A 12,307-nucleotide genomic window follows, 5' to 3' on the forward strand; every position below is an offset into this window, starting at 1 on the left:
GGATACATTTATTTTAAAACGTTTAATTACAATTTTTTTCCTCAAATCTTCATGGAACAGTTGAAGGCATGGGCAATACAAAACCTCAGACAATTTAATATCCATCACCTGTTTAAGTGGTGTCAGGACTCAGAACATTGAGCTGGAAGTGCATCAATCAGAAAAGCACATACGCTCTTGTTCTTAGTGGGTCTGCTATGGGCAGGTTCACTTCCTTACATAAGCTAATCCCAGGGTTAGGGAAGCACAGTGTGTGAGTTTCCCTTCTGCACAGGTGCTCAGTAATAAACCCATGATGCCTCCAGTATACCACAGCACAAAAGAGTCCTTCCAATAGCTCAAGTATTTTCAAATGGAATTTGGGGACCTCATCTGAATGTAGTGCTGCCAAGGAGAATATTCGTCCTAACTTGTCTTTAATACACGCTTCTTTAAGTCGCCAGTATCAACAAAATCAACAGACACTCCCATTAATCTCTTGTTTGATATGGCACCGTGAAGAAAATGAGAGCACATTCAGCAAAGATATCTAAAACACTGAAGCAATTATGGGATAAAAAAAAATGTGTCATTCAGTTTATGCAGACCCCCAGGTAATTAAAAAAAGAAATAAAAGAGAAGAAAAGCTCTTATTCCTGATGATTTTGACCCTAATATATTGCCAACATCTCTAAATAAAGTTTCATCATAAAACTAAAAATAGGCACCCCCATGTTGTAATTTTAAGCTGTTATGACAATCTCTCACATACCAGTTTTAAAATTATTTGGTATTATGAAAGAAATAGACATGTTCAATTAGTTATGATTGGATTCTAGCTTATGTTTACTGAGAAACAGAACACATTTGAAACATTTAAAGAATAATACAGGATGGAAGTGAGTGCTCATGTTCCTTCCAGACATACTTAGAAATGAAATACTGCTACCAAATAGTCACAGTCCCATGAATCTCTCCAGCCTGTGCCTTCCTTCTGTTCCTGGATTCAGTAACTATTATGACTTTATAATAACCACTTTTTTGTGTTTTTAAAATATCTATGAGCATATTTCTTTTCCAGAACTTTAAATAAATCAACATACCTAATAGTTTTTGCTTAATTTTTTCTTAAATTTGATTATATTTTGTATTCATGCTTGTGTATACCTGAAGTATATTTGTTTTCATTGCTAAATAATATTTGGTGCAGACATACTGTGTTTTTAATACATATTTTTATTAAGTCTTGGAGAAGTTCATATGCATACAATGTATTTTATTATACCTACACCCCTAGCTGCTCCCCTTAACTCCTCCATATGCATTCCCCATTTCCCCAATGCTGCTCAATTTTATGTCTTTTTATCAATATTATATGTAAAACCCACATAGTCTAATTTGTGCTACACATACATGTTGCGGGAGGTCCTTCCGCCCCTCCAACCAATAGCTGCTGTGATACCAGCCCATTGGAACGTGGTCTCTCTCCCTTTAAAAAAGCGACTATTTCCTCTGCTTGCTCTCTTCACTTCCTGCTCCACCGGAGACTAGACTCCCTTCCTGGTTGTGCAGATGGCTGTTGTCTGAGACGGTGATCTGTAAGTTTTCCCCTTTAAATAAATAACACCCTATTAATCATAACTCCGAACTGGTGTGGCCTTGTTCGTGACTTACGCCTTCACATACATGTTGGTGAAGGCTGCTCATTCGTTTCCTGGCTGCCTAGACCCAAAATAATCACATACAAACTATATTATTACAACACTGGTTGGCCTATTAGCTCATGCTTCTTATTGGCTAGCTCTTATATGTTAAATTAACCCATTTCTATTAATCTGTGTGTCACCACGTGGTTGTTACCTACCGGTAAGGTTTCATCCAGCAGCATCTGGAGTCTGTATCCTGTGGTGACTATCTCTTTGACTCCTCCTTCTTTCCTCCTCTTTCTGCTTGGAATTCCTGCCTTGTTCTATTCTGCTAAACCACTGGCTGAAACAGCTTTATTAACTAACCAATAAAAGCAACACATATGCAGAAGGACTTCCCACACCACATACACTCATGAGTGTGGAACCAATCCACTGTAGCATGGTTGACTACTGCTGCCCACACCCTTAAAAAAAAGTAGCTCTCTACAGTACTAAAAAAACAACCTGGTATTGGCATAAAAATAGACAGGAAGACGAATGGAACCAAATTGAAGACTCAGATACTAATCTATACACCTATAAACACTGGATTTTTGACAAAGAAATAAAAATGTGGCACATTTACACAATGGAGTACTACACAATGGGAAAAAATAATGACATCTTGAAATTTTGCAGGCAAATGCAAATGGATTGACCTAGAAAACATCATATTGAATGAGGTAACCCAGACCCATATGTACTCACTCATAAGTGGCTTTTAAACATAAAACAAAGAAAAAACAACCTACAATTCACAGTCCCAGAGATCCTAGACAACAAAGAGGACCCTAAGAGAGACATACATGGATCTAATCTACATGGGAAGTATAAAAAGGCAAGATCTCCTAAGTAAATTGGGAGCATGGGGACAATGGGAGAGGGTAGAAGGAGAGGGGAGAGGAAAAGAGGAGAAGTGGAAAAAATATATAGCTCAATAAAATGGATTAAAAAAAAGTTCTGGCTCCTCCCGAAGCCATCAACTACAAACCATTTCTCAACTAGGAGTGGGAGCTTATAAGAATCTCTTCTATCCTTGCTGGAATGTTGATTGGTTTGATTTTGTGAAGGTCTTGGGCAGGCAGCCACTACTGCTGTGCGTTCATTTGATGCGTCCATCCTGTCATGCCCAGAAGAAGCCGTTTTGCTCTGGTCCTCCCTGCCCTCTGGTTTGTCTTCAACAGTCTTCTGTTGCCCTCTTCAACAGTCTCTGACCCTTAAGAGGACAGTGTATGACACAGACATCCCACTTGTGGCCGAGCACTCCAAGGACACTTAGTCTCTATGCTGCAACCTGTAGTGAGTTTCTGAACTAACCACGATCCACTATACAAAGAAATTTCTCTAATGAGGTCCAGGAGCTGCACTAATACATGGGTTCAGAGGTGCAAATTTAGAGGACAGTGGAAAATAATGGTAGTGGGTTCACCCAGGGGACCTGTGAGCTGGCCAGCCATAAATTATTGACCAGATTACAGTAGTAGGCATACATACTGCAGTGTGAGTCTTCAGTCCCATTAGAAAGCAGCTGGTCATCTTGATAACATTTATGTCATTATTGCACTCATGACAAATCTTGCTACACTGAATACCATGTTTTTAACTTTGGTTTTGATTTGGGAATTTTAGAGTTTTTCCTTTTTAAAAAAAGATTTTATTGGGTTTCTCTGCCTTTAGAAATCATCTATGCATTCTTCTCCCAGGTCAAGAAGACGAAAGGCTTAGAAGAATTCAAGAGAAGCCCATTAAACACACTGCTGGGCCTAACACATTGCTGAGGCATTCCTGAAGCAACAGAGCATTTCCACCTCCTGTGAGAGCTAGGAGTCCATCACTCCCGGCATACTTTCCTCCTGTTAAACTGTCACTGCAGCTGTGTGACAGGTGCACAGATAATTCCTTTTTTAAACAGTGGCTGAGAGCCTTCCTGCCTTTGCCCACCTCTCAGTGGGTGATCCGGAAGCACAAACCAGCAAAGACTTGAGCCTTCACTGCTGACCTCATTAGGAGTGACCCCCAGGGAGAGCACTGACCCCCCAGTGTGACATTCTGCCCCCATTGAACTCCTCCTCATTACGCATTACTCATAAGGAATGACTTCTTTTCCAAATTAATGTGGCAAAAACAATTGCTATTTTGCAACATTCGTAAGTTTCTCCTTAGGCAAGAGGGAGAGGACACTAAAATCCAAGAATTTCTGTGATGTCATGAAACTCTGAAAGGGAGAATCGTTGCAATCTAGTATCAAAAGTGTAAATCATCTCGACTAGAAGAGTTAAATCCTCGATTTACATAAAATGCAAACACAGGAACAGATTGCCACATGCATTTGCTATGTAAGGTGGATTTAAAATTGATTTATACAATAATGGCAATGTCTAACAAGGAAATACCTCTAGTAAACAGCCTTCTCCTCCCCCATATTCTCATCCTACTTGGATTAGAAAAGTATTTGGGAGTCACTGGCTGGTACTAATCAGTGGCACTGGATCTGGTTGAGTAACGTGACTAGCAACTCCAGCTACAAACAGGTGGTTGGGGGAAAGTTCTCCAAAGGAAGTCACAGTGAGGAGTGGAGACACAATTACTGTAAGTATTAGAGTGATAGCAAGGTTAGAAAAAAATTAGTCACAGGCCAAAGAGACAATTCAACTGGGAAACAGAGTTAATGGCTAAACTGTTATTTCTGCGTGTTTCCATCCTCTACTACGACCAAATTTCTTATAACTATAAAAAGCAGGTATTTCATAAGATTAGTAGTATAGCTGGGTGGTGGTGGTGCACGCCTTTAACCCAGCCCTTGGGAGGCAGAGGCAGGCTGATCTCTGTGAGTTCAAGGTCAGCCTGGTCTACAAGAGCTAGTTCAGGACAGGCTTGAAACCCTGTCTCAAAAAACCAATAGTTACAAAAAAAAAAAAAAAAAAGATTAGTAGTATAAATGGAAATTTAAATTCAAAGGCCAAATTTCATTGGTATGGTGATATAAGATGAAAAAAAAGTCATTTCTCAACCTAAAGAAGGCTTAGGCATGGTCAAGATTTCACACTTAACCCACCGTGATCTCTGAGGAAGCTCTTGCTGCTGTATGTGTGTAATGGAAGGGAAGATCCATTCAAGGGACCCCAAGAATTGCATCCTCACCCACAATGGCCAGCATGAAGAATTCACCAAGTTGCCAAAACCTTACACAATTGCCAAGCACACCCATTCTCCTTCGGTTATATCTGACTTTGTTAAGTCTGTTGATAAACCAATGGAGCCCCATTTTCTTGAGCACTACCCCAAACTGATGGCATTACAAGGCTGATGACAACACAGGATGGGAAAAGGGGGACTGAACAGAGCCCTCTGTAAGACAGAGGGATGGGGAAAGCCCTACTGGGGATCTGTTGTAAGACAAAACAAAACAAAACAAAACAAAACAAAACAATACCAAACAAGGAAAGACCCTCTTTAGCCCTCCCCAAAAATGGGGGGGGGCGGCATGAATTAAATCATATAAAATAAACACTTATAATTTCTAGTAAATATTTTACATTTAGGAATGTAAATATTAAATTAAATTTAGGAATGTTAAATATTTTACATTTAGGAATGTGATGCGTCTTCCAATCTGAGCCTCAAATTCACTGAGATACACGAGGACTCTTCTCACTGCAGAGGGTCAGTAGAACTGCCTCAGCCCTGATTGGCTATGCCCAGAGATGCCCAGAACGGGAAACAGTGCCACCAGAAGAGAAAGATGCTGACATGGTGGCCCTGCATGAATGTGTTTGCTTGTGAACCTGGGTACCTGGCTAGGCATCTATCCTCTTTGTTAATGGTGACATTCGGAGAGCATGAAATGAGAACCAGTACAACCTGCTACCGAACACTATTTCAACTTGATCATTTTTTTCTCATCTCAATATTGTTAATGACCAGGGAAAATGATTGTGATATATTCAAAACTTAATTTTACCACAAAGAAAGAAAGGTCACAGGGGTTCTACATATTTGTCAATAATCATGTATTTATGTGTATACGATAAACTGACATTTGTATGTTAGTGAGCTACTCAGTAAGTTCTATCTAATGTTGATTATAGACTGTGTTAATTTGATATTAAACTCTCCTTTTTATGTCAAGACTTCTGTTAAACAAGTTACAGTGTCCGAGTTTGTTTATGATTAAAAACACTCATCAATGTGAGGTTCAAGACAGAGACAACATATAATAGCGCATATCACTGGTCTATTTTTCTGTTGATTTATCAGCAATTGAGCTTATACCAGAAGAGTAAATATTTTAAATTATTGAAGACTAATTCAGAATATCAAAAAAGCACATAAATCTAGTAAGTATATCTTCATAACTAACACAAGGTAAAGTTGCTTTTGTTTTACAATTTGTCTGACTCATGTATTTCACATGCATATTATGTGTGTGTCCACACATCTGTGACAGTAATGACATATATTTGGTAGTTAAAGTTTTTATTCAAATCTCTTCTTGTTCACTCTGAGTAGAGACTCTTGACTATTGAAATATTTAACTCACCATTTTGGAGACTAATTTATAAAGGATCATCCATCTGGCCTTTGGGAGGAAATAATGTTAAATCTAAATCACAAAACCTTTCTAATTAGTTCATCTCTCCTTAGAGGAAGTCCACCAACATAAGCAGCTGTGAATAAAGATTTATACTTTTTGTGGGCTGCAAAGGGTTCACTCCATCTTAGGAGGGCATGACGGAACAGAACATGCACGATGACAGCCAGGAAGCCAAGTAAGGCATAGAGGTGAAACTGAGCCAGAACACACTTTGATAATCTGTTCCTGCCAACGGAGTACCACTTCCTGTCTTTCATACCTTCCAAAATGCCATCATACTTATGAATACATGAAGGAACAAATCCACTCTCTAGATCAGTGTCCTTGTAATCTCTCACTGAAGATACCATCACAGACACACTCAGAGTGCTCTTTATTAATGCCCTTGGTGCTTCCTGAGCTAATCAAGTTGACAGTAAAAATTAATAAAATAAATAAAATTAGTTAAAGCACACATTATCTCTCAGTCTTCATGAGACAACAAGCAATAAACCACGTATTATAAAATATGGATGGACTGGCAAAATGGCTCTTTGTGTAAAGATGCTTACTGTCAAACCTAACCACCTGAAATTGTTTCCCAGAACTCATGTGGCGAAGGAGAGAACTGAGCTAAATTAAATGGGTAAATATGACTCCATTTGTTCCTAAACAACCCACATCATAAATATTCAGTGGCTAAGCAATGTGGAGAGAGCACCATTAATAAAGGAAAGCTAGTCATACAAGTGGTTGTTAATCAAGTTGACTTGCCCTTCTTCGGTATTGTGCCAACTTGCATTCTCTATAGTCTGCGGAGGACTGTCTGTGAATGAGTGTGCGGATGTTACATAGCACAGCACAGGAAGGTGCTCCTATCTCCCTGTCTCCAGCAGATTCTCTTTAAAGTGCTATTGAAACCCATAGAAGAGGAAGTCAGTCAATGGGACCATTCATTCTGTAAGACAGAAAGAGAAAGCTTGCTGTCACCACATCCAGATTCGTCAGTGATTTGCTCTGTGGTAAAACATGTAGCCTTCGGGACACTGGTGTAAATGAAGAAAGCTTTACAATAGGAATGACAGCAGGTGTAAGTCATCTTAAGGAGTACAAAACTTCTGGCTATGTGGTTGAGACACTTAAGGGGTTGGGACTTTTAAGAGCAAGGAGAGAAAGCAATAGGTTGGAAAATTCTTACCATAAAAGGAGCCTAGAAATAATCTTAAAAAAATGCAACTAACCTAATGGCCAGCATCAGATTCTGTCCTTTAAAATGTGACAATCTCTAGGTACCTGAAGGAGAAGAGGTAAGAATGGGGCAGTTCATGAATATTTTCTTTCATTATAGACTGAGTTTTGATTATGTTTCAAGGAGATGACTTGCTCTATAGTAGCAATGCACTAAGAAGTCAGCCATTGCCTGAAAGCTTTATCCGGTCACAATTTTGCTTGTCTTGTTTAGAGACAACAGATGTTCCCAAGAGAATGTTATTCCAGGGAAAACACTGGATTCAGCGTTAATAATCTGAAAAAAAATAACTACTAAGGTGGAAAGAAATAATCTTCACACTACGGGAAAAAGCCAGTTGTTAGCTTCCCTCACAAGGAATTAGCCAAGTATGAATGAAAATTTTGAAAACCGTGAAGATGTTTGTTAGGGTCCATACAGCCTTTTCTGACTTTGAATTATGAATTGTTAGCAGATCATACAAGATCAGCTTCTGGATGTAGTGATCTCCTAGCAGTCATCTTGCCCAGAGTCCAATCAAGGATGTCAGCCTTCAGGAACTTCAAGAACAGGACCAATGCCTCTAACATGCCCGCATCCATGGCTATCCAGGTCTGTAGATCTGTTCCTGGGACAATATTGCCCATGGTTTGGAGAAAATGGCTCAAGATATTGAATTCCAAGCTAGTCATGGGCTCCATCATCCTGGGCAGGACACCCACAGCAACCACTTTGTGGGCTGTGCTTTGGGCAGCCTTTGGTGAGGTAGAACAGGACCCAGCAGGTGCCAGAAAGGAGGATGTCCTGGAGATGGGAGGAGGCAGGCAGCATGGGCCTTACTGCTGCTGCCTCTCAAGGATCTAGGCTCTTATTTTGTCACATGTTGCACAAGGATCACGGGATATTCTGAGAAAATGTGATTGGTACGGTTGATGCCGTAAGAGCCAGCAGGTGTAAAGAGTCTTCCTTTATCCTACCAGTCAGTTCACAAATAATGACACTTACTATTAATTATGAAAGCTTGGCCTTTAGCTTAGGCTTGCTTTCAACCAATTTTTATAACTGAAATTAACGCACGTTTATATTAATCTACGTTCTACCACATGGCTTTTATCCCTATCCTATTCTGTGTGTCTGACTCATTCTGTATCTGACTCATTTTTCCTTTCTCCTTACCAGTCTTCTCTGTTCCCAGAAGTCCCACCTAACCTATTCCTGCCTAGCTTTTGGCCATTTAGTTCTTTTATTAAACCAATCAGAAGGTGCCTTGCCAAAGACACATTGTCACAGTGTAATCAAATATTCTGCAACAAGCCGGTGAGAGACAACATTGCTTGAGATGATGATATCTGAACTCTGGGCTGATTGTGTATATTAGTGAGGGTCCACATAGACTCTCAGTCAGAGGCAGGATGATACCCTCTTTCAAGACAGCATAAGTCTTCTCAGAAGCTCATGAAGTAATATTGGTCAGAACCAAAGCTTTCTGAAACAAGTGGGAGTTACATGACTTCAAGAATTCCACTACCCTGGGAGTATGGAATGAGCTCTGGTCAATAATCCATGAAAGAAGAGAGTATCTTTCCCATGAAAGTATTTTCTCAGCAGTCTGAGTTGCACAGAAACACAGAACTGGACGTGGGCTGTTCATACCAGCCGATCTCTTTGGCCGGTACTTGTGAAGTCACATTGACGGAGAATTAAGTGACATCCCTTCTCCTTAATACCTGTTCAAGTTTCTTGACCTTTTTGGGAGCTTCAGGCTAGTAGCAATCACCTCATGATGCATCTCTGCCTAGTACATTTTTTCATCCTTTCTTCTGAAGTGCTTCCTTTAGTGGTGGAATCACTAATGAGATCCTCATGCTCCTATAAATAAAGCCTCAACCATATTCCTGTAATGAACATTAACAGCAGCAATGACCTGAATGTAGAAGGGAGACTAATTGAGAAGAAAAAGGAAATCAGTGGGAGTGGGATAGAAGAGGATAATGGAGACAAATACTCTGACCATGTATTAAAAGTAACAAGCCAATTACAGTATAATTAACACATGCTAATAAAGACATTAAGTAATTTTTAAAGCAAAAGGATGCAATCATAACTAAATTTTTCTAAGTCTTCTAAATAGTGATGAACAGCTCATCAATATTTTCTCGAGCAAAGATAGCCCTAAAGTAGTTTGAGTTACTGACAAGCTAATTTGGCAGAACCAGAAGAGAAGATCTGTCTTTGGCTCAGTGTGTTTAGATGATGTAATATCTTAACAGGCTCCGCCTTTTCTGGTAAGATCATTTTAACTGTTGAGTTCTTGGATGACTTGGGATTGAAAAAAAAGGAAGGAAGGAAGGAAGAGAGGGAGAGAAGGAGGGAGGGAGGGAGGGAGGGAGGGAGGGAGGGAGGGAGGGAAGGAGGGAGGAAAGCTGTTTGTAAGAATCTATTAGTTACACTGTACAAGGAATTTGGAGATACATCCACATTTTAACATCATAGCACATTGAAAATAAAAAATATCACTGTCTATCTATTCCCTACCAGTAGCATTTACTGTGGTTGGGTCTGTGCTCTGTAAAGCATACAGCTGTGTAGATAAAGCCTTGCTGAAGAAGAATTCACAATCAGCAAAGGGAGGGTCCTAAGGAACTTGTTACTACTGCGTAATCACAGGATGAGTCTTTAAGGAAGCCTTCTGGAAACTTCTTCTGCCTAATGTGGACATGCTGCATTTAGTCATGTTTGAAACACCACCAAGTGAATCATCCATGTTCAGGAAGGAAATCACTTTGATACAAAGTAGATTGCTGGAATTGTTCCTGAATATGCAAACAGAACAGGGAGGAAAAGCAAAAGTAAATCAACTTCACATTTCTCTAGCACTCGGCCTCTCCCGGGACATTTCCCTCTTTACTTGCTTTATTTTTAAAACCAAACATATTCAAGAATAACAGATCACACAAGTGAAAATGTCTTTGTTTGGTCTTTGCTCTGAATATCGTTTTGTTTTCACGTTGAAACTGCAAGCCAACTTTTCTCCCTTTTGAAAATCTGAACATTTGATTTTCAGATTAGAAATATAGATGGGATTGGTGTTCATGGTTCTCAGGCCAAATACACTGTTTTTTCCCTAAGAACACATACCCCTATGCAAAAATTCATAGAAAATTCTTGAAGTATGAGGGATTTTTTAAAGATTTCTATCTTTAGATCATAAAGAAAGTAGAGTTAAATAAACATGTTCTAAACTTTATGCTGGCTTATAATGATTATAGCTTAAAGGTTAATAAGAAAAGTAATAGAGATGAGGTCGACAATCTCTAGTTTCTGTAGTGCCATGAATCACTAAGTAAGTGCTTTGGGTGAAGTGCCCTATCTAACCATCCCTATTTCCTTGTGGGAGCACAGTATACAGACTAAATTATTCTCATTCCACAGATGAGGAAACCAAACATATCTATGAAGCTTCTCTAAAGTCATATTTGTACTGAATGACAGAGCTGGGCCCAAATTTTGATCTAACAGTTCTAGAATGTTCTACTCATGATTTGTATCTCAAAAAGTTCTGGGGGCATAATCATGAAGAAAAGGGAGATAGACATTTCACTAAGCAACAGTACAGTAAGATGTGACTCTAGGGACCTTTTTCTATTGATGATCTAGAAGATACTGAACATTAGGTAGAGGAAGTCTAAGAACTGCAGGCCTTTAGACTTAGCAGAGAATAAATCCCTTCTTGTCTATTCATTTTCTAACTCATTTATGGTTAGTGCTCCGAGTGGAATGCTGGGAATACAACAAGGAAGCCCATGGTCTCTGCCTTTGTCATTTGGAACCCAATATTTAGTGCATAATCCATAAAGTTTACATTTTCAAGACTATAAAAATGCTGTGGAGAAGAGAAAAGCCTGTCCCATTCCCATTTTTTGAAAGTGTCTTTCAATAAAAATTTATTTATGAGCATAATTTTTAGTTACATGCAAAATTTGCTTTTGGTTTTTCCAGATAGGGTTTCAGCATGTAGCTCTGACTATACTGAAACTCACTCTGTAGACCAGGCTGGCCTTGAATTCACAGAGATCTACCTGCCTCTGCCTCCCAAGTGCTGAGATTAAAGGTGTGTGTTAACATCACTGGGCAATTAAATGCAAATTTAAAATCATGATATATTATTTTTCTTTAGAAATTTAGCCATTTAAAAATATAAAAGTATAAAAAAAATTTAAAAATAAAAAAGTATAAAAGTATAAACTGTCAGTTACACAAAAATAACCAAAGAGCCTCCAGAGTTATATGTTTATCCTGTATCTAATATATATATGGTTTAAAAATAGATATTTATATAAAACTAAAGGTAAGTGATCTCAAATTACAAGTTTAGAAATTTATAGCAAATATCATGAAAAGGAATATATTATAAAATACTATTTCTTGCATGATGTTATCTATGGTACTATACATTTTTCCATTTTTGACTGAATTTTTTATTATTTCTTTGGCAAGTTCATGCATGTGTATAAGGCATTCTGTATTCTTTCCCACCACCCTCTTTTCTCTCTTTCCCACCACTATCAACCCCCTTCCTGCATTCCCACCCTTGATTTAGATTCATGACTTTTGCATAGCTACCTTAAACCAGATTTATGATTTTTACTTACCTACCTTTACCAGATTCACAACTTTTGGTTTTGTTTTGTTAAAGTTACCAGTGAGTATACAACTGAAATCACTGACTCCCCATTTCCCTGAATACAGCCATAGGAAATAGCTCAGCAGTGGGGGTTCCCTCCAGGTCTAGTGTAGCCGCCAGTAGTTGCTGAAATTTCACAATTGCGACAATTGGGC

This window comes from Alexandromys fortis, unplaced genomic scaffold (genome assembly GCF_014885135.2).
Source record: "Alexandromys fortis isolate MF-2015 unplaced genomic scaffold, M_Fortis_MF-2015_v1.1 scaffold_28, whole genome shotgun sequence".
In the NCBI taxonomy this organism is placed as follows: Eukaryota; Metazoa; Chordata; class Mammalia; order Rodentia; family Cricetidae; genus Alexandromys; species Alexandromys fortis.